At 46.3% G+C, this 25,423-nt stretch overlaps 1 protein-coding gene across 5 annotated transcripts in view; it reads right to left on the bottom strand.

Annotated features, from left to right (window-relative positions):
• The window catches only part of LOC118553795 (protein FAM163A), a 72,047-nt gene extending 56,675 nt beyond the window's left edge, over window positions 1–15,372 (bottom strand). The window contains exon 1 of one of the 5 annotated variants that reach the window (XM_036120963.2): window positions 15,080–15,372. The gene's annotated coding sequence lies outside the window, so the exon portion shown is untranslated. Of the gene's footprint in view, window positions 1–10,533; window positions 10,716–11,353; window positions 11,433–14,551; window positions 14,792–15,079 lie in introns of those variants that run through there. The other 4 variants (XM_036120965.2, XM_036120960.2, XM_036120964.2 and 1 more) reach the window with 4 other exon arrangements.
• Between the last annotated feature and the right edge of the window lie 10,051 nt (window positions 15,373–25,423).

Genomic DNA, 25,423 nt, shown 5'->3' with positions numbered 1-25,423 from the left:
TAATGCGATTATGTCTGTCTTTATGTGATTATATGGCCTTTCAAAAATCATTCTCTTTTGTCCATCCATCCATCCATCCATCCATTCAACAAGAGCATTTGGCATCTACTCAATGCTGAGTAACTTCTAAGCCAAAGTCAATGGGACATTTTCCAAGCTTTAAAATTCCCTGCCTTTAAGCAGTATCCGTCGAGCAGGGAGGTGTAGGCTGGGGTGGGGTTCAGTGAAAAAAAAAAAAAAACAGCTATGTTAAAACCTAAGCTGTCGTTAACTAGTTACTTATTCCCTCTGAGCCTATTTCAACAGTTCCAAACAGGGACTGTTGGAAGAATTGTCCTGAGGTTTAAAGGGGGGGAAATGTATATAGTAACAGACTCCGTGCTTGGCATGGGAAAATGTATTTGATAACTGTTACGTTAAAGAAAGTGACCCAAGAATCGAGCACGTTCCTCCCATACTCTGTTCTCCTAACACCTCACCAACACCCGTCAATATCCTTTCAGGTTTATTTTGCTTCCTAGGACAGTGTGCTTTTGGTTTTAATCCTGTCATGAGCCAGCCCTGTCTTTATTCTGTCTGATGGGCTGCACCATTTTGAGAATATGATCTGTATCAAAGTCAGCTGGGAAGCTCCTGGAGCTTGCAGAGGATGGATACATAAAGTCCTGTTAATAAATAAACACACAGACATCAAGGCTACCGGCTGGGCTGTCGGCTGGCTGTTGTAGTAACAAGACTTTATGCCTTCCTGGCTCCTGTCATCTTCGGGACTGAAAGCACTTAATGAATTCGTCTTGCTTGCAGTCCTCCTGGAGAAAGATACTGAGTGTCTCCAAAGAGCAGTCAGGGTCACCAGCTAGAGGTCAATGACTCTTGGGAACACTGCCAACCAGACCCCTAGAGGAGCTTTGTACGTTGTGTCTCATCATGAAAGTCCTAAATGCGTATTAGAAAATTTTTAAAAATAGGTAAGTTAAAATCCTGTGACTCCATCCACTGGGAGATAAGCGCTGGTAACACTTTGTCATCCCCCCACACACACACACACATGCTCACTGGAGTCTCAGATTCATGCCATTTTATAATTTAGCAATAGATCGTGACTATCTTGTCATGTAAAATGTTTCTACATCATTTTATGTGACTGCTGGTTTGCTGGAGAAATCCCTTCTTATATGAAACAGTTCAGTTGATATGAATTGCTTTCACCGTGAGAACCATCCAGTGTTCTCTCTGTTTCGGATTTCCGTTCAGAATTTAGGGAGCAGCGTGTGTAATGCAGGGTGGAGGGTGGCAGTCCGGGAAAGTGCTTGTCCCTTGGTGCCCAGAGGTGGAGTGGGATGAGGACACCCAGGAGCATTGTGTGGAACCTTGGGGGACACACAAGAGGAGGGGAACACACAGAGGCCTTCAGCACTTCTAGGCTTTGAAAAGACCCTCTGGTAGCAAGAGGGGAGGGGATGCCCTGCAGGAGACGAGACCACACCTCCATCCGCTCCTGTGTTCACCTTACTGTCAGTTGTCCCTTGAGACCCAAAGGTTGCATTTACTGTCATGGTCTGGCCCTTGCCAGTCCCTCCAGCCTCCTCTCCCACCTGTCTCTGCCCTGCCGTGCTGTGTGCACGCTCTGGGTCTCTGCTCGGTTGTGCTAGGTCCGGCATGCCCGTTCTCCTCCACGTCACTTGAGGAACTGATTTTTTGATCACTCGGTTGAGGTGTCACTTCCTCCAGTTTTCCCTGACCCTCCCCCTCTCCCAGGCCGGATTAGCTCCCGTCCACAGCACTTCTCGAGTCTGAGCACACTGTGTCCATGTCCCTACTAGACTTGGAGCTGCCTGGGTCAGTGTCTTACAGGTTGGGCAGACAGTGGGCACCCAATAAATGTTACTGAAGAAGGTAAAGGTGGTCCCAGTACCAGTGCGGCCAACCCTTGGGTGTGACCAAAAACCCTTGGGTATAACCTTGGGTATGACCAAACCCTTGGGTATGACCAGTACCCGTACTGCCAACCCTTGGGTATGACCGTAGTATGTGAGACATCATGAATGAGGGGGGCAAACCTCAAATCCATCTGCATCTCCCTGTCCCCACCGCCAAGCTCTAGGCTACCCTCAGTCTCCTGGCCCATTTAGTTCTTCCCAACTGGCAGCCACTTAGCAGACAGACGACCTGCCTCACACATCAATCTGTGCATATCTCTTTCCTTCTTACAACATGGCACAAATATTTGGATTACTCTTAAAACAGCACTGTTTACGAGGCCCTACATAAACCTGGCCCCTACCTACTTTTCCAGTCTCAGCTTGTACCGCTTCTCCCTTTGGTCCCTCGGCCCCGGCCAACGGGACTTCTTTCTGATCTTCAAATAGCCAAGGCCCTTTCTGGTGTTGGGATCTTCTCTTGCCAGGAATGTTCAGTCCATCATTCCTCATGTTACCGGCTCCTTCTCGTCCCACAGGCTTCTGCTTTAGGGTACTTCACCCAGGAAGCCTTGCTTCAGAACTGAACCTAAAATAAGTCTCCTTTCATTCTCTGGATGGTACATGCTCACTTTTTTTTTTTTAAGAGCATCTTTATATTTAGTAATCGTATTTTTATTTTTGTGATCAGTTGTTTGAGGATACTTTTTATTCTCTCCGTGGGGGTGGGGGTATTTTGTCTCCCGGAGGGGGACACTGGGCAATGTCTGCACATATCTTTGGCTGTCGCAGCTGGGAGAGGGTGCTGCTCGCTAGCATCTAGTGCGTAGAAGCCAGGGACGCCGCTGAAGGCCGAACAAGACACAGAACAGCCTCCCACAGCAAAGGACTGTCCATAGGGATTCGACTGAGAGATCCTGCTCAAGACTGCAGGTCCCACGAAGCCAGGGAGGGACCTCGTCTGCCTTGTCCACCATTTCATCTCCAGCACCCGGCTCGGTGTCTGACACACATTGAGCCTCCAGATAGAGCTGGATGGAAAAACAGACAGGTGGTGAAGGGGGGTCGCGAAAACTCTGGAACAACTGGCAGGGCACATGGAGACTAGTCAGAACTGATGCCCACCACAGCACGGGAGCCGGCAAGAGGCGGTCCCTGCCGTGCCGGGCATTATCCCTTTGGTGGCTGGACTCTGGGGGAGTCTGGGTGTCCTAAGGGAGGGGCTAGAGCAGCCCCAGAGGTGGGGGACTCAAGGAACCCCACGAAGTGGCCACTTGCCATCTGAGAAGCATATAAACACCGTGACAACCTGCATGGCCCTAGCAAGTCATACCTCCTTAACGTCAGTCCTGGGTAGAGGGATGGATGGGATGGATGTCCAGAAGGCCAGGAACTCCAAGGCGGTGGCTTATGAGGTAAAAAGAGGAAAGGGGCAAGAAGGAACTATTTCTAGTGTCTATGGAGACCCCGAATCTCTGTGCCCTTCACACTTACTCAAACTCACCAAGCAAGGGAAAGTGTGAGGTGGGGGAGAGCCTGAGCAGACATGCAGATGGTTCAGAGAGAAAGGCTGATGGGGTGGGAAGGGAGCATTAGCTTGTTTCCTCTTTCTGTTGTTCTTCTCTTAAACCACTAAAAGCTTGTTTCCAAGAAACTGCAGCTTTTTCTCCTCAAATATTGTAGTAAAATATCTTGATTTAGATTCTAAAGAATCCAGAAGATGGAGTTAGCATGTGTCTGCCAGTAGGGAAGCATTTGGAGAGATGATCTGATTGAGGAAAGCTCTGAAATTCAAATAAGAATTTTCTCCCAGAGCAGATCGGCATGTTCTCTGAGACAGAAAGGGAACAAGAAGCTACAAGAACCATCATCAACCACTCGTAATACTGCCTCTCTCGTTCAACTCATGCCACCCTGACTATTCCCTCATAGACTGTCCCCTCTAGACCACTCCCCTCATAAACATGAGTCTTTCCCGAGGTTCCATCCTTGCCCCACCATGCCTGCCTTAGGCCCTCACCTGTCCATGGACGATTCCCAGAGCTATGTTACTAGGTTGAACTCCCGGGTTTCTGACTTGCACCACCAAGTGGCTCCTAGCCACTGCATCCTTAGCTCTCCCACAGGAATCTTTAATTCGAATGGTCTCAAACAGACCTCATCATTTTACCTGCTCTTTCCCCCACCAAAGCGCTTTTCCTCCTGCATTCCTCCTCCTAATTAGTGGTACCACCATCCACCTAGTCCCTGAGCCCAGTAACTTGTGAGTCATTCCAGTCTCCTCTCTCCAGCTCTCCCCTCAAATCCACTCAACCACCAAATCTTATCCACTTCATCCCTTGAATGTTTTGAGGATCTATCCTTCTATTACCATTGTCTTCATTTGCCTCCTCATTAACTTTTTTCCCTTTGTTAAAACACTGACACTCAGTACACTCACATCAACAAGGGCAGCTGAATTCCGCATCTACCTCCACCTAAATAAGGCTGCAAACTCTCCACTCTCAAGTCAGGGCTCTTCACCACCCCTCCAAGTCTCTCCCCTGTTGTACTTCCTGTCTCTCAGAATGGTGCCACCGCTCCCCAGGCCTCCTCCCCCCAGTCAAAAATCTGAAGGTCATTTTGGATTCCTTACTCTCTCTTTTCTATCACTCTCAACTCTTGACCAGACAGGTGTAATACGCCTGTCTGTACCCAGCCACCTACCCCTTAATAAAGCAGACAAGGCATTTACTGCCTCTTACTGTTCCCGGTGTGCCAATCTGGCTTTTCTATTTAGACTATGAGATCTTTGAGGGCATGGACCATGTCTGGTATTTTTTCTGATTCCTCCAATGTGCCCAGCACATCACTGGGTACAGAGTTTGCCCAACAGAGAAGAGAGTTGGCAATGAAACCCATCTGCCAGGAGAAGCCTGGTGCTGAACTATCAGCCCCCTAAGATGAATGGTGCTATTGGCTCAACTCCTTTGCCTCAGCGAGAGACATGCCTGAGATCAGCGAGACCTCAGCAAAGAGGTTGGAAATGATTCTCTGAGAGGTCTGGGAAAGAGACTCCACCAAGGACAACATCATGGATCGTGGAGCCATCATGAGGACTCAGCCGATTTCTGAGGTCTTGAACCTGTGGACCCCCATCCGTAATGCTGTATGGTGTCCTCCAGTGGTACTCAGTGGCCCAAGAGCTTGGAATTACATCCCACCTGTTTTGTGGTGCCCACCTCCCCTTGGAAATAAGCAACAGTTCAATCTTTTCAGGACTCTCTTCTGTTTTCCAGAATTAGAGTCTAGAGTGTTTCATTTCTGTTACTTTGCAAATATCCTTATTCCTTTGAGGTCCATGATATCTGATTATTCTTTACTCTATCCTTTACCCCATCACTGCCTCTCCTTCACTCATTGAGGACTCTAGCAATTGTTTCCCTTTCATCTGAGGTTCTGCCATCATCCTAGAAAGTTTCAATATACACAGATGGCCTAACACCCCAGCCTCGTATTTCCACGACTTCCATAATGCCAGTGGCTTTTAGTTTCATTTCACTCATCCGCTAGCATGACTCTACCTTGGACCCATATCACTGAAATTGTCCTCGAGTCAAGCCTTGCCTAGACTATGACCACCGCCTCCTGACCAATGACTCTGCCACTGTCCAAAAATCTACAGTGGTTCTACATCTCCTACAGGTTCAATTCCAGGTCCTTAGGCCAGGAGGCAGAACGCCAGCCTGCTGTCCGGGGTCTCACCTCATCCCCGTCACCTGGCACTTCCTGATTACTGGACCAAACGCAGGTTCCATTCCCCCCACCATCTCCAGAGGCTCCTGGGCCTAACTGTTACTCGAAGGCCCAGAAGACTTCCCTTCTTGTCAGCAAAGATATTCCCTCCCTGTCTATTTCCCTTCTGGTCTACAAAGATGTTAACCTTCACGTTCCAGCTCAAACACTACCTCCTCCGGGAAGCCTTCCCTGCCTAGTCTGGGCACATCTAGGGACTCTTTCTTCTGAGCTCCCCAGCACGCAATGCTGTCATTACAACATTTATCTGGTCAAATTAATATCACAAGGGCAGGAACCATTCCTATTCATCTCTGTATCTCAGCCCAGAGTGCAGGCCTAGTTCAAAGTTGACTTCACTGGATGTTATAAAAGAAATGAAGGAGTGACTTCCATAGATGCCCTGTCCTCTGTAGATCAATGAGGTCAGAGGAGACTGGGCTCTTGAATTAATTGAACCTCTTCTCTCTTCACCCTGGCCCAGTGCCCTGCCCATATGCTTAACTCTCCTAATAGAATCTGCCCTGGCTAAGCACCACATACAAATAAATCCCTCAGCATTAAGTAGCAAAAAAGCTTCCAACTGCTTAGAGAAGAAAGAGACTGGTGCTTCACAGACGGGAAGGGAGACATGTGGCATATGGAGAGACGTCTATCTGATTTTTAGGTACTGAATACCTGGGATTATTGATGACAATTTCACACTAAAACCAATTATGTGTTCAGCACTGTACTAGCCACTGATGATGAGAACAAAAGTTCAAACAGCAGCATACATTTGTTGATCACTTTCTACATGCCAGGCACAACTCCATGGAATCAGCATCATGGTGATTATTCCCATTTTACAGGTAAGAAAATGGGCTCGATGTCACACAGCTAATAAATGCCCCAATAGTGTCATCTCTCACTATTTTCTTCACTCTGTCTCTTCACTGTCCTCATCACTCCCTTCTAAAATAAACTTCTTCCCCCATCCTCTCTCCCCACTAGCCACCCTTCCTTCTCTGCAACAGACAGCAACATTCTCATCCTCTACCACCTCATACAAACTCACATCTGCTCTCATTCTATCCTCCTTCTGTCCAGTTGTCCCAAAGAATGGCCCCTCTCCATCCTAAGGGCTATCCCTCCACCTGCACGTTTGAGGGGGTCCACCCATGTTCTTAGGAACCTCACATTATGAATTATTCTTCCTTGAACCTATTACTTTTCCATTTGAATGGGTCTTTCCCGTTGACATTTAAAGGTGCTCAACTGTCTCCCATTAAAACAGAACAAAACCACCCATCTCTTCAACTATCACAGCCAAACCTCTGGAATGTTCACTTACACATTCAGTGTCCACTTGGTCCTCCACCAGCTACAGTCTGACTTTTGCCCATCACATCCCTGACGCTCTTGTTTAAATCACCTGTGATCTCTGCGTTTCTGAAGCCAATGGACGTTTTCTCGTGGACTTTTCAGCAGCCCCTATGCTTCCTCTTCTCTTATTCAGGAAACACTCTGCCCTTGGCTTTCATGACATTTCCCCCTCCTGGCTTTTCTCTCTATCTCTCTAGATCATCCTTCTCTGCTTACCTTCTAGGCTCATCCTAACTCAAAGTCAACCCCAGGCCTTCTCTTCTGCGCCTATCTTTCCTCCCTAGGCAGCCTCATCCATGCCATGGTTTCATTTACCCCTGGATGTTGATGATTTACGGGGACACATCTCCTGTCCAGACCTGTCCTCCAAAGTCCTGTCCCTATATCCCCCTCGCTTCTTGACCTCTGCACTCAGATGGTTCAAAGTCTCCTCAAGTACAACATGCTGAGATTGAACTTACGACGTTTGACTATTTCCTGTCTCGGGCCATGGTACCTCCGTCCACTGCTACAAAGCTGGCAGCCTAGGGCTCATCCCCAGGACTTCCCTCTCACCTCTCACATCCAAACCATCACGTCCTGTCCATTTTACCTTCTAAACCTCTCTATTCTATCTACTTCTTTCTACCCCACAATAAATGTCCCAGCATAAACAACCATCTCCCGATAGGTCTCCCTGGATCTTCCCTTGGCCACCTCAAATCTACTGTCCACCCTCTATGGTCACTGTGATCTTTCTGAAATGGGAGATCTGGCTGTGTCACCCTCCTGCTTAAGTACTTCAGTGATTACCTGTTGCTTTAGAATCAACATCAGAGTCCCTACTGCGGCTGATAAAACTCCCTCCTGCCTCTCCTGCTCATCTCACATGTTTCTCCCTCTCCCTCTCTGCACCCCAGTCCACTGGCCTTGGGAACCTCAAAATGCCATGCCTGCTCTAGCCATGACCCTCCCCCATTCCTGGAATATCCTTTCTCAGCTCCCAAACCCTCCTCACCTCCTCCGCTCCTACTCAGTCTCCAGGTCCCAGCTGAACCATCATTTTCTGAGGATGAAAGGACAGATGAACCATCATTTTCTGAGAAAAAGGACATTTCTGAGGACTTCCTAGGTCCTCCCTGAGTGGCCCGGACCTCCTATTAAATGCCCTTATCATGCCATGGGCCTCTACTTTATTGCTCTTATAAGTGTCACTTTACACTTACTCTGACAAATTTGTCTCCCCAAATGACTTCAAACTCCATGAAGCCTGGGGTTTTGACAGTTCTGGTTTCCCCTGCACACTGTAGCCCCCATGACACTCAATAAATACTTGCTTGACATCATGAAAACACGACCCAATTCTATCTAGCTTCTGGCCTCATTATTCTCCTGAAATTGCCCTTGCTAAAGTCATCAACAACCTTCAAACTGCCAAAACTGTGCGCCTGTGGATCCCTGGTGTTCTACCAGCTGGACCAAGGGTTTCCTGCACTAAAATAGAATCTTGGCAGTTTTTCCCCGATTCATAGAAAAAAAAAATTAGCTGACAGACTTATCCCCGATTTAAAGCTTTTGTTTCATAAAGTTTTCTTTCTCAAAACTTGGTGTCCACTATTTTATGTCTGTGGTAGAATCTAGCGGAAGATGCTCTCTGATTTAGTCCAAAATTATATATTCAGCCATTTCAAAATGTTATGGTATTCTCCAGAAAACACCACGATTTCCATGGGTTTCACAACATGAGCAAGTGTTTGAGACCCACTGGCCAAATCCAAAGAAATATTTTTAGCCCTCTAATTTGTTCTCTTGATGGTATCTGGTACTGTTTATCAGATTGCTTATTCGTTTTAGCAACCAGCATTTACTGAGCACATATTATGGTTTCCCACAGTCCTTCGTTGCTATATTTACTATGGCATTTATCACCTTCTCCTGTGATCTCTCCCATGTCCTGCCAGCTCCTGGAGGCTACAGGGACCATGGCTCTCTCTTTTCTCTCTCTCTCCCCAGCTAAGCCAGCACTTGGCTCAGGCACACGGATCATCTTTTCTGCATGTAGGAATAAGTGAACGAGTGAATCCATGAGTGAATAAACAGACAAACAAAATGGTGGGGCAGAACTTGAATTCCCATTCCTAGTGCTCTGCTGACTCTCCACTGGGAAGCTCATGGTCATGCAGTGGTTGGATACAACAGAAATGTCAATTTCACATAGCTAAGCTACCATCCGTTGCTATTTTAATAAGTGAAATGAATCTGATGTAAACGTAATATAGTTTTATAGTCTTGCGCTTGTGGGAATCACTTCTACTATCTATCCATCACCAAGCCCTGTTGATTTTACCACCAAAAAAAAAAAAAAAACATAGTGATTGTCTATCTTATGGGGATCTAAACAGTTTTACTCTGCAAGCACCTGAAAATGCCATGTATTATGTCTGTGGCAGAATTTGAGTAAATAATGGCATTACTGATATTAATGTATCTTTAAGCGGTCCATAGTCTATCGAAACCCATTCTCTTGGCCTCTTCTGCCCTTTCTCCTGAGCTTGTCTATCAAAATTGTACTTAACCTTCAAGGCCCAGCTCAAAAATCACCTCCTCCAGAAAGACCTTAACAGTCTGCCGGAATTACGGGGGCCAGCCCCAGGTTCACTTTAGCCCCACTGCATGTGACCGACCGCATGTCATTTGTAGCTCTACTTAGCACTTATTTCTTTATTCTGCAGGGCCCAGCTGCTGATGTGAATGGTCCTCCCACACTGCCTGTGGGCAACTCAAGCCCAGGGACCACACCTTGCTCATCTTTCTGTCTTCCCGGTGCCTTGAATGATACTCATTTTCCAAACCGAAGTGTGTTAGACTGATCATCCACTACTATTTCGCTATGCTATGTAAACACCACTTTTGTGTGTCATCAGGTGACTTTTTTTCCTAAATAGTTGGGGCATCTGGCTTTCCCCCTCGTGGTGAGGTTCTAGCAGCCTTAGCTGAGAGCCCCGTCCAGCTTCTCGCTCTCACCCTCGTGAGCCATAGCAGGATATAGAAGCAGCAGCTGCCCTTGCTCTAGAATTCATTTGGGGAAAAATTCAAGCTGTTACCTTTTGAAGTGGAATGGGAGTCAGAGGTGAGCCCTAGCCAGTGAGCTGCGTGGGAGGAGAAAGGTTTGCCGTGAGCCAGGCCCCTGGCTCTCAGACTGGTTTTGCCAAACAGCAGACAGCCTCCCAGCACAGACCTGGGCCTCGGGGGCCACCCTGCCCAGCTTCTTCCTTGGGTACAGACACAGGGTCTCCCGAGCACCTCGATGCCACTAGCATCTGCGCCAGAGCAGAGACAATCCCCCCCTTTCCCCACTCCGTCCCCGCAGAAGATCACACTCACGGGCCACGGGGCCCAACCCTAATGCACACGCTGCAGAGAGAGAAGCAGGAAAGCTGGAAATCCAACCCATGAATGCTGACGGCTTTGTCCCTGAACTGTGCCTTGTACAAACCTCCCCAGGCTGCAAAGAGTCCAGCTCATCCATCAAAGTGTGTAACGCTCAGCCACACGCTGTTAGACCCAAGCTCCTGTCTCTGAGCACCTGTGATGCTCCCGAGCCGCTGCTGCAGGTCACTGTGCCCGGGAGGAAGGTCATCGGAGGAAGAGCAGAAAGGTGCTGCTTGATGGCAAAGATCCTGCGCTCTCACACATACCTGATCGGGACGTTAAATGAGATGATGTAGGCAGAGTGCTTAGCAGAGTAGCTGGAACTTAGCTCCTAAGGAAGGCTTCCCACATAACAGTGCTGGAAGCCTTGCTCCCATGCCCTTCATGCATCTAGAAGCTTCCAGGGTGGGTGATGATCGGCAGAAGGGAATCCTTGGACGGGGGGCGCTGAGCTGGCCATCTGTGTTGATGGGAGGCACCCAAGGGGGTGTTCCGGGGCACACTGATACCACCACAGCTGAATCAATAACCTTCCTTCCTCTTCTGGGACAATCCGGCCCTAGACCCCAGAATAATTTTCAAAACTTTTCTTTCAAGTGTATCTCTCTTCTCTCCTTTCTGAAGCCCAAGTGTAACACCAGAAACAGACCTACTGCCCTCACTGACGTGCAGCCACGCTGTTCCTCCTGTTCCCTCCCCTAAGGCCGCCCAGGTGCCCGCAGTGTCTCCGGGACCGGGCAGTATTAGGGCAATAAAGAGAAGGATGGTTTCTATTTCTTCATATTGTTTTCAAGGCTAGAGGGTCATATCTTGCCCACCCCGCTCAGAAGGGTGTCTAAAGGCACCTCCCCCTCCAGCTGTCCAAGCACGACCTGCATACTTACAAGAATTGTGGACGGCCCAGAGCCCAATGGAACCCCTCAAGCAACCTGAGAGCGGGGCTGTCACCCCACTGTTCAGCTGGAGAAGAGCTCAAGGGAACCTATCAGGCACAGGGCAAGGAAAGAGGATTTTTGTAATAGTTAATGTATTCACAGGGTTCAAAATTGAAAGGTACAGAAGGGTTTCTTGGTCCACTCTCCCTGAAGGCAACAGATCTTACTAGGGTTTTTGTATATAATTATGTACATTCAAGCAAATATCTTGGAATTCTCTGACTCCTCTTTCATAACATAGACATTAGCATATTATAAATCCTCTATGCATTTTTTCCACCTAGCCATGTATCTTAGAAATCATTCCCTATCAGTTATAGAGAAATTTCCTAAGTTTTTTTTTTTCGGTTTTTTGTTTTGTTTTGTTTTATGAATGAATAGGACCATATTCAACTACCTGGGAGGTACCACAAGGTATTTAACAAGTCCGTCTTGGATGAGCACGTAAATTATTCTTTCGTAGCTCAAATGATGCCATACTGTGCATGTGTCTTTGTGCCCATGGGCCAATATAACGGCAAGCTCAATTCCTAAAAATGGAATCACTGGGTCTGATGGTGTGGACACTTCTAATTTTAGGAGATGTTTCTAAAACATCTTCCAAAGAAGTTGTACCCATTTACTCTTCCAAGAGCAACATACGAAAGCGACTGTTTTTCCAGGACTTCATCAGCAGCTTATCAATCTTTTGGATGCTCATTGAAAGGTAAGTTGCAGTTTACACTTTACATATTAAAGAATCAATCCTCTGTGTATAATTAAACCCCTGAGTCCTGGAGGGAATGAAGAGCATGCAGTTTTTTACCAGTCCAGCACTTTCCCTAAAGTCTAACGGGATCACAACATCTCTTGGACCTACAAATACCAGTGTTTATTCACAATGGCTCTGGATGTCCAGCTTCCACACGTGCATCTGTTCTTAACAGGAGGAGACTAGCACTGCGGAAGGAGCACCGCCTTTGGAACTGGGAGACCCGGCTTCACACAGCAACTCTGCCACTGACTAGCTTGATGCTCTTAGCAAGTTATTTAACCTCTCCCCAACTCAGTCTCCTCACGTGAAATACAGGGATAATCATATTGATTTTGCAAAGCCTTGTCTGGCACAGAGAAGGGACATTTAATAAAGGCAGCAGTTTTCATTAGTGTTAATGATCATCAGGCCGGATTCTAAACCTCGGGGCACTTTTCACAATTGACAAGACCTGGACTGGCCCAGCCAGGGCCATTCTGTTAAGAGGCCACCCAGACGGTTCCCAAGTTCGGCTCCGATCCACTCCAGCCTCCTTCCAAAGTCATCGGGAGACATCACTACAATCCCACCCTGGGCCTCTGGGTGAGGGTGGGCGGTTCCTGTGCCAGGATGGGCTCCTTGTTGCCAGAGGATGTCTGCACTCAGCCCGAAGCCTCTCTGGACTAAGCAGAGCTCATTTCCAATTACAGATGGGCCGGCTGGAGACAAAACAGAGATCCTCGAGCAAAGTATGAGGGACTTGCTCTCATCAGCACTGGAGCCCATTCAGCTTTTCCTGAGCAATTTTTGATAAGGTCACTAAATGCAAATTTCTAGTTCTGGCAAGAATGCCAGGGATGCCCCCCACTAGGGTTTCTATCTATGCATGTGACACAGATACCCTGCCCCCATCCCACAGGACTTCAGAGGTTTTTCTCATTCATACATGGTCCTCGCTCATTTCATGCCCCAGGTGGCAGAAATTATGGCCATGCTCCTCACGGGGGTGGGGGGGGAGGAACTTTGAGGAGAGTGCTGCTGATTTGCCTAACACCCCAACTGATCCACCCTGGGTGCTGACTGGACCCCCTATCTCTATATGCTGGTTTAGATCCTCGCGGGTACTACAACTGGAACCTCTGGAGAGAGGTCTGAGAAATTATCGTTGCTCTCGGAGAATATACCTTTGCTCTTTCTTCCCCTTGATCCACCTCTGTCAGCCTAAAGGAAAGAGGCAAAAACTGCATGTACTTCCAAGTACTTCAGAAGTACAGAAAGGAAGCTGCCTTCCACCCTCCCGCCCCCCACCCCGCCCCAGAAAGACTCCAAATCCCAGCGAATCTCTGGCAAAGCGCACTTGCCAGACCTGAAGCCCCCCCCCCCCAATTGTTTGTCTCTCACGCGGTATAAAAAGTGGGTCTGGCTCAGCCACCGGAGACCTGACAGGGCACAGAGATCCGACCGCGTAGACGTCAACCCCTGCCAGTTACGCTGGACCCCCAGCCTTGCGGGTGAGAACCCCCAGCTCCAACCCGGGTCCTCCAGCCAGGCCACGAGTGTGGCCCCGGGCTGGAAGAGGGTCCGGGGCTGGGCAGACTGGAAAGAACGGGAGAAAGTGCCACCACTGACTGTGGGGGGAGGGGGCTGCCTGCCCCCCACCCCCCTCTCGCCGCGTCAAACTTGCTAGAAAGAGCAAACTTCCAGGACCCCACAATTCCACCCAGAAAAAAGGAATGGCCAAGTGTGACAGAAAAGCACGGGTGGTCTATGTAGCCCAAGGGCACCGACAGAGAAGACAGATCTCCACCCCTGCCCTCCCTGGCTGCCTTAGGCAGCGCAGAGACCGGAGCAAGCCACCCAGGCAGGAGGTCTCCGGGGCGCCGCTCTGGGCACCCTCCCCGGGCCACCCCAGCCAGCCGGGGTGAAGGGGACGGGAGCAGCAGCACGCGGCGCTTAGCCCGACACTGCTTTCCGCTCAACCCTGCTCTACTGGGGCCAAACCCTCCTCCGGGCCGCTGAGCGAAGCTTCGACGTGGCCCGGCGCCCCCAGCCAAGCCCGCGGCGCACGGCCCTGGGGATAGGGGTGCGCGACGCCGGCTCCGGCCTCAGGAGCAAGCGGACAGCGGCCCGGGTGAGTCCGGTGTCTCGGTCCCTCAGGCAGACGTCGGCCCCGGCTGCCTTGAACCCGGACGTCCTGGCGGAGATGGCGACCCCGCGCCGCGAACGCACCTCCGCCCTCCTTTTGTGGTCAAACTTCAGCAAAATCCCCAGCAAACCGCGCCCAGGTTGCAAGGCTGGCGCAGAGGCGCCCGCGCGCTCGGAGGCCCCTGGACGCACAGACCGACGGCGGTGGCGCGGCCCGCCCGCCCCGCACCCAGCCGCCGCGCGCTCAGCCCCGGGCCCCGCTCACTCACGCGCGCCGGGCGGTCCCGCCGAGTGTGCAGCGTCGCGGGCCCGGGCCGCCGCATGCTCCCGGGCGGTCGTGGGCGCCGGGGCGCAGCAGCCGCGTCCGTGTGCGCTCCGGCCAGGGGAAGGCGCTCGCGGAGCAGGAGCGGGCGGCAGCGGCGCAGGCGGGGACAGGGGCCCTGCAAGTCCGGCCCCGAGGCGGGGACAGCGCGACCCGCGGCCTGGCCACGAGGCCGGAGACGTCCACCCCCACCCCCTCGGAGCGCGCGGCTCCTGGTACGGAGCCGGAGAGCCGAGCGCTGACCCAGACCCGGCCCGGCTCGGCCACAGTCAAGATAGGGGCGTGAGGGGAAGGCGGCCCCGGGGCTCGCTGCCCGCGGTGCTAAGGCGCCCTCGGAAGTACGCCCCGGCCCGGCACTTCCCCGCGCGGAGGCCGGCGGCCCGAGGAGTCCCCGGCCCGCCCCTGCTCCGCTCCCTCCCTCTCTCCTTTTCTCGCTTGGGGCAACGCCGGCTCTAGGAGCGCCCTAACCCGTTACCGCGGCTGAGCAGCTTCGCTCCGGCGACCGCTCCCGCGTTCGGCTGGCACCGGGTCTGCGCGCGTCCTTCCGAGCGCCCGGGCCTGGGGCTGCCCACGTGAGGCTCCTCTGCGTTCCCCCGCGCTCCGAGCACTGGCCCCGCACCGAGCGGAGAACCTCATCGCCCCTCCAGGTGGCCGGGGCTGGGGGCAGGTACCGAGCCACCTGATTGGCGCTGGCCCCAGTCCTGGGAGAATCCCCCACCAGAGAGGCTGCTTGCCCGAAAGCGAAGGGAAGGGACAAAACGGCGCAGGCTGGTGCCTTCCAAAGAGCCTTCCCTTAGCTCCAGTGCCCTTTCGCCTAAGAAATGTGAGCTTCGGAGTGGGCGCCCTAGGAACTTCGCGAGCCAAGCTCAAGCCCAGCACGGAAAATCCTGAGAGAATGATAGTTTTAAGGACCAGGGTGGGTCGCTGTCCCCTGGACTTTGCCTGCAGAGCCTCCCGAAAGGCTCATCTGTTTCCCTGTTTCTGGCCAGCACTGGTCCCTGGAAGACCAGTCACATCTGGATGTCCCCGCCGTGGAGGGGCACCGCGTCCTTGCAGCGGGGCAGGGAGGGAGTAAATAAATGTGTAATTAGAATTGGGACGGAGAGATCTAGCAGGAAAAGGCAGCAAAGGAGACGCGCTGTCTTCTCCACCACCACCGCCCCCCCCCCCCCCCCCCCCGCCAACAGGAGGAGAAAACGTTAACGGTGCCCTCGATTTCTTCCCTGAAATTACCCTCCTTTAAAATGTTTTCAAACTCTACAAGTTGCTTATGTGCTGTACCCCCAAACAATAAACTGTGACATCAATGTGCTTGGAGAACGTGGTGGGGCGAGAGGGAAGGAAACCGTCACTTTTTCGCATCTCCAAAGCATCTCAATATGGAACTTTTGCTTGTTCCGGTCTGCTCATTTTTCTCCTGACCCTGCTCTCAGGCTTGGACTGAAGACAGGGTAGGAGGGGGGGAGAGGGTCACCCAAATTAATGCTCAAGGAGGGGGGTGTTCTCTACATCAAATATGTTTTCCTTCATACTCTGGACAGTCTGGGGGATTCAAAGCAAACGTGAACATTTTATCTATTTCTAGAGGAGAGAGAGAGAAAAACATGGGTCCCTCAGTCCAAGTCCAACTTGGAAAGGAAAGGAGTAGGAAATTTAGCAACCTTTATTATTCCTAAAGCACTCTTTAAAAAAATATGCATATATCCAAAGGCCAGCTACCCACCCAATGGGTCCAGCAGGTTTACTGTTGCTTCCAACACTCCACGTTTTTCCTTTCCTTTCTTTTCACAGGTTTCAATTTTTTTTTTAAAGATTTTATTTATTTGACAGAGAAAGACACAGCGAGAGAGGGAACACAGCAGGGGGAGAGGGTGAGGGAGAAGCAGGCTTTCTGCTGAGCAGGGAGCCCGACCCAGGGCTCCATCCCAGGACGCTGGGATCATGACCCGAACCAAAGGCAGATGCTTAACGACTGAGCCACCCAGGTGTCCCTCAAATTTTGATCTCAGAGCGTCATGTGCTGCCTTTTCTCACACAGTCAGACCTCACACCTACATTCCTTCCTCAGTCTCACTTCTTCTCAAAGGCAAAACTGCAATAGGAAGAGCTGTGTTGTTTTGTTATGCACAATTACACAGAGAGAGAAGTGAAGCCTGGTGCAGCCTGACCAATCATCCTAAACCAAACCTGTGCACTCAGCCAGGTCACTGACATCACCCTACAAGTGCACCCATTCCTTTTCCTAAGCCCTTCCCTACCCCCTCAAGCAAAAGCCATCCTGACTTTACAGTAATTACTTCCTCGTGTATGCATGCCTAAACCCTGTTGTTTGGTTTGCTTGGTTTTGTACTTTCTGTAAATGGAATGATAGATCACGAATTTTTTGTGTATCTGGCCTCCTCTTTCACTTGGTTATGTTTGTGAGGTCATCCATTTTTGTTGTATATTGTTGTAGTTGGGGCTATTACAAATAATACGGCTAACCACATTCTTATATATATCTCCTGGCGTCCAAATGCAAACTTTTCTTTAGAGTATATACCTTGCCGTGGAATTGCTGGGCCATAGGTTATGCCGATATTTAACTTTATTAGATAATACCAAGTTGTTTACCAAAGTGGTCATAAAATTTACACTCCCACCAAATATGTATAGTAGTTTCAGTTGCTCCACATCCTTGCCAAGACATATTCTTAGACTTCTTAATTTTTGTCAATCTGGTGGATATGTAATGATATCAAAATTGTGATCTTCATTTCATATTCCTAATTACCAATAAGATGGTGCACATTTACATGTGTTTAGAGCCTATTTGAATTTTCTGTTTTGTGAAGTGCCTATTTAAATCTTTACCCATTTTTCTACTGAGTTATCAGATTTTTTTTTTCTGTTGATCCATAAAGGTTCTTTGTATATTCTAGCTATCTGCCTGTGTCACTTAGAGATTGCAAGTATCTTCTCCCCCTCATTAATCTTCATCTTTTGATCGGGAATAACTTTTTAAAGCAGAATTTTCATTTTGAGATCATTGTAAATTCATATACAGTTTCAAGAAATAATGCGGGGGTCCCAGGTACCCTTAACCCAGTTCCCCCCATTGCTACCATCTTGCAAAACTATATCACAACCAGGAGATTGGCATTGCCAGAGTCAGAACATTTCTATCAGCACAAGAATCCCTCAGATTTCCTTTTAATAGCCACACCCACTTCCCCTCCTCATCCCTAACCCCTAGAAACCACTTGTCTGTTTACCGTTTCTAAAACTGTGTGACTTCAAGGATATTAAATAAATGAAATAATATGATATATAAACTTTTTTTCCCACTCAGCATAATTCTCTGGGGATTCACCCGGGTTTATTAATTGGATGATATGGATGTACCATGGCCTGTTTAACCATTCATTCACTCATTGAAAGACATCTGGGTTTTGTTTTGTTTTTCCAGTTTTTAGCTGTTATGAATCAAGCTGCTATAAACATTCATGTGCGGGTTTTGGTATGAACATAAGTTTTCATATCTCTGGGATAAATGCCCAGAAGTGCAATTCCTGGATCGTGTGGTATTTGCACACATCCTTTATGAAAGAGATTGCCAACCTGTTTTCCAGAGTTGCTGTGCTTTTTTACATTCACACTGGCAGTGTATGAGTTACTCAGTTTCTCCACATCCTTGCCAGCATTTGGTGTCACTATTTTTTAAATTTTACCCATCTTGATAAATGCATAGTGCCATCTCCTTGTGCTTGTAATTTCCATTCCCCTAATGGCAAATAATGTTGAACATCTTTTCATGTACTAATTTAGCATCAGTATTTCCATCTATATGCTCTGTTGGTGAAATATCTGTTTATGCCTTTTGGACACTTTCTAATCAGATTGTTCTTTTGAGTTATGATAATTTGCATATTCTAGATCCTAGGGTTTTTTTTGTTTTTGTTTGTTTGTTTGTTTGTTTGTTTTAGAAAGAAAGTGCGACCAGCAGGAGGAGGGACAGAGGGAGAGAGACTCCTAAGCAGGCTCCACACTCAGCCCACAGGCCCAGGCAGGGAGGCAGGGATGAGGGGCTTGAGCTCAAGACCCTGAGATCATAACCTGACCCAAAATCAAGTGTCAGATGCTTAACCAACTGAGCCACCCAGGCGCCCCTAGATCCTAGTCTTTTTGTAGATACGTGGTTTGTAACTATTTTCTCCCAGTCTATAGATTATCTTTCATCCTCTTTACATGGATTTTGCAGAGGAATTTTTAAATTTTGATAAGGTCCAATTTTTCAGTTTTTCCTATTATGGGTCATGGAGTTTCTGTCAAGTGTAAGAACTCTTTGCCTAGCCTTACATCCCAAAGATTTTCTCCAATTTTTTTTTCCTCTTTCATGTTTTACCTTAAAGTCTGTGACCCATTATGAGTTAATTTTTTATATAAGATGTGAGATTTTGGTTGAGTTTTTTTTTCTTGCCCAAGTATGTCCAATTGTTTTAGCACCGTTTGTTGAAAAGCTATCTATCCTTCATTGAATTGCTTTTGCACCTTTGTCAGGAACTTACTGAGCATATTTGTGTGGGTCTATTTCTGGATTCTCTATTCTGTTCCATTGATCTCTTCCTCCACCAATACCACACAGGTTGAAATTGAGCAGACTGATTCTGCCCATGATATTCTTCTTATCCAAAATTGTTTTAGGTCTTCTAGTTCCTCTGCCTTTCCATTTATGCTTTAGAATAATCTTCTCTATATCTACCAAGAACCTTGCTGGCATTTTGGTTTTTTGTTTTGTTTTGTTTTATTTTGTTTGTTTGTTTTTTAAAGATTTTTTTTTTTTTTTTGACAGAGAGACAGTGAGAGAGGGAACAAAAGCAGGGGGAGCAGGAGAGTGAGGAGCAGGCTTCCCTCTGAGCAGGGAGCCTGATTCGGGGCTCGAGCCCAGGACCCTGGGATCATGACCTGAGCCGAAGGCAGACACTTAACAACTGAGCCACCCAGGCGCCCCTTGCCGGCATTTTGATATTAGGGAGAAATATTCAGCCTTTCATCACTGAGTAGAAATTAAGCATAAATAGTAGGTATCAAGCTAACAAATTTTCCTTCTATCTGTAAGTATCAAGCTAACAAAATTTCCTTCTATTTTTATTTTTGTGAAAATTTTTGTGATAAATGGGTGTTGAATTTTGTTGAATGCTTTTACATTGGGTTATATAAGCATGTGATTTTTCTTTTTTAGCTTGTTAATATGGTGGATTATATCCATTGCTTTTTGAAAATTAAACCAGCCTTGCATCCCTGGAATAAAGCCTACTTGGTCATGTTATATAATTCTTTTTATGTATTGCTAAATTCTATCTGGTAATATTTTGTTGAGCATTTCTTCCATCTATATTCATGAGAGATATTGGTCAGTGGTTTTGGTTATTTGTACTATCTTTGCCTGGTTTTGGTATCGGGGTAATACTAGCTTCATAAAATAAACGTGTTCCCTCCTCTACTACTTTCTGGAAGAGATTATGTAGATTTATGTAGATTTGATGTTAAGTCTTTTTAAATGTTTGGTAGACTTCTCTGGTAAATCTGTCTGGGCCTGGGCCTTTTAGAAGATTTGAAATTATAAGTTTAATTTTCTTAACAGTTACGGGGTGATTAAAATTGTCTATTTCAGACTGGATGAGAGGTGGTACTTTGTATTTATCAAAGAACTGACATTTCCCCTAAGTTGTCAGATTTGTGTGTGTAGAGTTTTTTATTGGATTCCCTTTTTTTCTCTTTGATATCTGCAGAGTGTGTAATGATCCCATTTCGTTCCTGAAACATTGGTCATTTGTGTTGTCCCCCTCCTTTTTGTCCTTTGCCAGTCTTGCCAAAGGCTCATTGATTTTATCAATCTTTTAAAAGAAACGATCTATTGTCAATTTTATCGATTTCTTCTTGTCTTAATTATATCCTTTCTTCTTGTTTTAGGTTTATTTTGCTCCTTTTTCCTTAGATTCTTAAGGTGGAAGCTTAGATTATTGATTAAAGACTTTCTTCTTTTCTAATATATGCATTTAGTGCTATAAATTTCCCTCTCGGGACTGCTTTAGCAGAGTCCCACAAATTCTGACATTTGTATTTTCATTTTCATTCAGCTCAATATATTTTTTATTTCCCTTAAAACCTCCTTTTTGATCAATGGGTCATTTACAAGTGTGTTGTTTGATTTCCAAGTGTTTGGAGATTTCCTGTTATCTTTCTGTTATTGATTTCTACTCTGATTCCATTGTGGTTGGCCTCCTTCTCTCCACTTTTCCTGTCCTGTCTAGAACCTCAAGTGAAATTCTGAATTGCAGTGGAAAGAGCAGACATCCTTGTCTTGTTCTTGATCTTAGGGGGAAAGCATTCAGTCTTTCACCATTAAATATAAGCTTAGCTGTGAGGTTTTCCATAAATGTCCTGTATCAGGTTGAGGAAGATCCATTCTGTTCCTACTTCGTTGAGTGTTTTGTAATAACAGGGTGTAGGATTTTGCCAAATGCTTTCTGCATCTGTTACTGTCATCAAGTGGTTTTGGCCTTTATTCTGTTCAAATAGTGTATTATATTCAATGATTTTTGGTTGTTAAAACAACCTTGAATTCCTAGGTTAAATCTCACATGGTCCTGGTGTATAATCCTTTCTAAATGTTGCTGATTTGTTAATATTTTGTTGAGAAGTTTGGCATCTATATTCATAAGGGATATTTTTTATAGTTTTTTCTTCTCATATGTCTATCGGGTTTTGGTATCAGGGTAATACTAGCCTCAGAGAATGAATTGGGAAGTATTCCTCCTACTGTTGTTTGGAGGAGTTTGTGGAGGTTGGTATGAATTCATCTTTCAATGGTATAATTCATAGCTCTCTGGATCTGGGCTTTACTTTGCGAGTAGTGTTTTAATTACTAATTCAATCTCTTTACTTGCTATCGGTGTATTCAGATTTTTCTATTTCTCCTTGAATTAGTTTCAGTAGCTTATGTCTTTCTGGAAATGTCTCCATTTCATTTAGGTCATCTAATTTGTTGGCGTACAACTGTTCATGGTATTCCTTTATCACCTTGTTACTTCTGTAAGGTTGGTAGTGACTACCTGTCATTCTTGAGCTTTCTTCTGTCCCTTTTTCTTGATCAGTCTCCTTACAGGGCTGTTAATTTTGTTGCCCTTTTCCAAGATGCAGTTTTAGTTCCATTGGCACCCTATTGTCTTTCTGTTTTCTATTGTATTTATTTCCACCCTAATCTTTATTAGTTCTTTTTTCCTCTTGCTTTGGGTTTAGCGTGCTTTTTTTCTCTAGTTTCCTAAGGTGGAAGTTCAGGCAGTTGATTTGAGAGCCTTTTTCTTTTTTAATATAGATGTTTCCAGGTATCAATTTCTCCCTAATCATTGCTTTCACTGCATTCCATGAATTTGGGGTGCATTCTGTTTTCATTTTCACTCGTCTCATATTTTCTAGTTTTCCATGCGATTTCTTCTTGGAACCACTGGTTATGTGGGAGTGGCTATTTGATGTTTAATTTCTTCATATTTGTGAATAAATTTCTCAAATTTCTTTCTATTATTATCTAATTTTATTCCATTCTGATAAGAGAACATGTTCTCTATGATATCAAACCTGTTGTTGAGGCTTACTTTATGGCCTAATATATGGTCTATCCTAGAGAATATTTCATGTGCACTAGAGAAAAATGCTGTTGCTGGTGGAGTCTCTATAGATGTATGTTATATCTAGTTGTTTTATAGTGCTTTTCAAGTCTGCTATATCCTTGTAGATCTTCTTTCTAGTTGTTCTACTCATTATCAGAAGTGGTATATTGAAGTCTCCACCTTTTGGGGTGCCTGGCTGGCTCAGTTGGTAAAGCATGTGACTCTTGATCTCAGGGTTGTGAGTCCAAGCCCCACGTTGGGCGTAGAGCTTACTTAAAAAATTTTAAAGAGAAATTAAAGTCTCCAACTTTTGTTGTTAAATTGTCTATTTTTCCCTTCGATTCTATCACTTTTTGCTTCATGTATTTTTGAGCTATAGTGACATTTTTCACATATGACTGTGTAAGCAAAACTTTTGAATTTTCACCACTAAGTATGGTATGGAGTCTTTGAGATCATCATGGTGTAAAGAAACCCAGGATGAAAGATCGTGTGGCAAAAGAGCAACACTTTGGCCACACACTACACATTGGAAGTGAGTTACCAAATCCAACCCACATTCAAGTACAAATGCTCCTCCACTTGCTATTCACCCGACCCTGGAGTGTAAGTCCTTTAGGCTCCCAACCTGAGGCAGGAGGTGGTTTCCCAGCATCCATACTTTGGGTGAACCATGGGCTCCAACATTTGATTACCAAATGCCCCCCACTTGCTCCAAATGTAAGGCTCATCAGTTTGAATTTCTATCCTCTCTTGAGACTTAAAGCTAGTAATTTTCCTTATGAACTTGTTGGATCTTTGATGCTTTTAATATGATTTTAAACATTTTCTCAAAACCTTTAGTTATCCTCAGCTTACCCTGCCTTTGTCAGAAGTTGAAGTGCTCCAGTTGCCTATGTGAATGTGTTGTTGTTTTAATCTGGAAGGACTTATTTTGGGTAAAAAAAATACTGCCTTTTTGCTAAACATCAATAGGACTATATCAAAGAAAAAAGTAATTACCCATACCTTTTGCACCCTTAGATGCATTCTAGTAAAGTAATATTTTTCTACTGACTTTCATTATAAAATCAAAGGACCACTCAGACAGGGGCCACATCACTTAATTGGAGTGAGATAAAACCCTGTCCTCCCCCTAGTCTCCCAGGCCACTGGAAGCATCTCCTCCTGCCTTATGCCTCTCTTTCCAAAGCAGTTTTGGTGTTGTCAGTGTAACTGGGAAAAAACTGCTTTTTATCTAAACCCAGGTTCTTCTGGTGGAAGCTTCCTGAGATATCAAAAAGGGATATTACCTTAATTTTTTCTTTATGACCAACTCTGCCATCTGACCTTCAAACCACGTAGTAAATCAGAGCTAGGATTCAAGTTTTTCTTTTTAGAGATGTCAACTATTGTTTAATCAGTAATTAAGATCACAGTTTTCTCTAAAGAGGGCAGCATTATAAAGCCCAGCTTAGTGGTTTTCTCTTGTATAGATCTACAATCCCTTACCAACAATTTGAAATTCACAAATCTCTGAAAGTCAGTTTAGAAAAGATCTCATTTGAGAACAAAACCAGATCTGACCTGATCTGATTTGGGGGCAAAACTTAAACTCCAGTGAGGTTATTTAAAGTCTTTATCTCATTTTCATGCCAATAGTTATTCATTTTGCTGCAAAAACATTGATGTTTCCTGCTCCAGTCTCTATTTGGGGTGTGTTATGCTAATAGACAGGTAATGCACCAAATTACCTTTCTAAATTTTGGGGGCCGGAGGGACTGATTTTCAAAAAACTGTTATCCATGAGGCAAGGGGAAGATTTTGTTGCTCCTGGGATGTAAGGAACAAGGAAGAAGAGAAGAGGAAAGTGGACACGTGTGTATAGCTGAAGACTGAGTTTTACCACGTCACCCCTTTCTGTGACCTTCTTCCCCCTAATCCTCAGCAAAATTTCTACACTGACAATACATGTTTTCATGAGTGAATTTGTAGATGTGGGGAAAGAGGTGAAGATGGTTGGCTTTGTGCCTGTTTCAATGTAGGTCAGAAAAGAGGCCGCACGTGTGGACATATGAGCACAGAGACGAGAGGAATGTGAGGAAGTTCTGAGGACTCCCAGAAATGGTGAGGGTGGGGCAGGGGTCTTCTCTCACAAGGCCTTGGAATTGGGATTGTGGTAAAGGTATAATTAATTATCTAAGGGGGAAAAAGGGGGGCCTGCTACCCCTGTGAAGGTCTGAATTTCATCTTGCATTTAAATTTACTCAAAATCACATTTTCTCCTGTCTCTGGTTCCTGGTCTCCCTTATACAAGTGAAACATCTATCCTCTCTTGAGACAAAGTCTTTTATTTTCTAGTCGTTTCATGGGAATCGGGAATTATTGAATTCCTCTCACCTGTTCCGGCGACCTGGCTGATGCATGAGATTCCATAACCACTTTACAGCTGCTTTCAAGATTGACCGCGGTCAACCTCTCCTTTTAGGAGGGTACAAATATTACTCATTAAAACAACGTGCTGAAGAGCACTATAAGCATAGCGAGGTACTTTCTCATGATTGAATTAAAATAATTGGTTACAGAAAAATGGGAATTAAAAAAGTGTGTTTGGCTGTATGGGGACAGAGTTCCAGTACACACACCCTAAAAGTTCCACCAGTCCCAGAGAGCTGTGGGGCATCTGTGTTTCCATAGAAAGCAAAGTTGACATCCAATTTCCATGTTGGCATGGGCCACCAGAAGATATTTAAGGGTGAATCAGTTCTTCACTAGAAATTCACAAAAGAGGGGCACCTGGGTGGTTCAGATGGTTAAATGGCTGCCTTCGGCTCGGGTCATGATCCCGGGGTCCTGGGATCAAGCCCCACATCAGGCTCCTGGCTCAGCGGGGAGCCTGCTTCTCCCTCTCCCTCTGCCTCTCCCCTGCTCGTGCTCTCTCTCTCTCTGTATCTCTGTGTCTCAAGTGAATAAATAAAATCTTAAAAAAAAAAAAAAGAAATTCACAAAAGAGCTATGAGATAATTCAGTAAATGAACAAGGAGCAATTTCTTATTCAGATTTATAACCTCTATAATTGTTTCCTGCAACTTCTGTAAAATATTAAACTATAGGAGAATCATTTAAAGAAATGGAATTAGTTGGCCTTTGGTCTATTTTTAGCCACCTAAAACAAAGGCAAGATACTAGCT

Source organism: Halichoerus grypus, chromosome 7 (genome assembly GCF_964656455.1).
Source record: "Halichoerus grypus chromosome 7, mHalGry1.hap1.1, whole genome shotgun sequence".
NCBI classification, from domain to species: Eukaryota; Metazoa; Chordata; class Mammalia; order Carnivora; family Phocidae; genus Halichoerus; species Halichoerus grypus.
The sequence above is the reverse complement of the archived record's forward strand: the minus strand, read 5'-3'. Positions and strand labels throughout refer to the sequence as shown.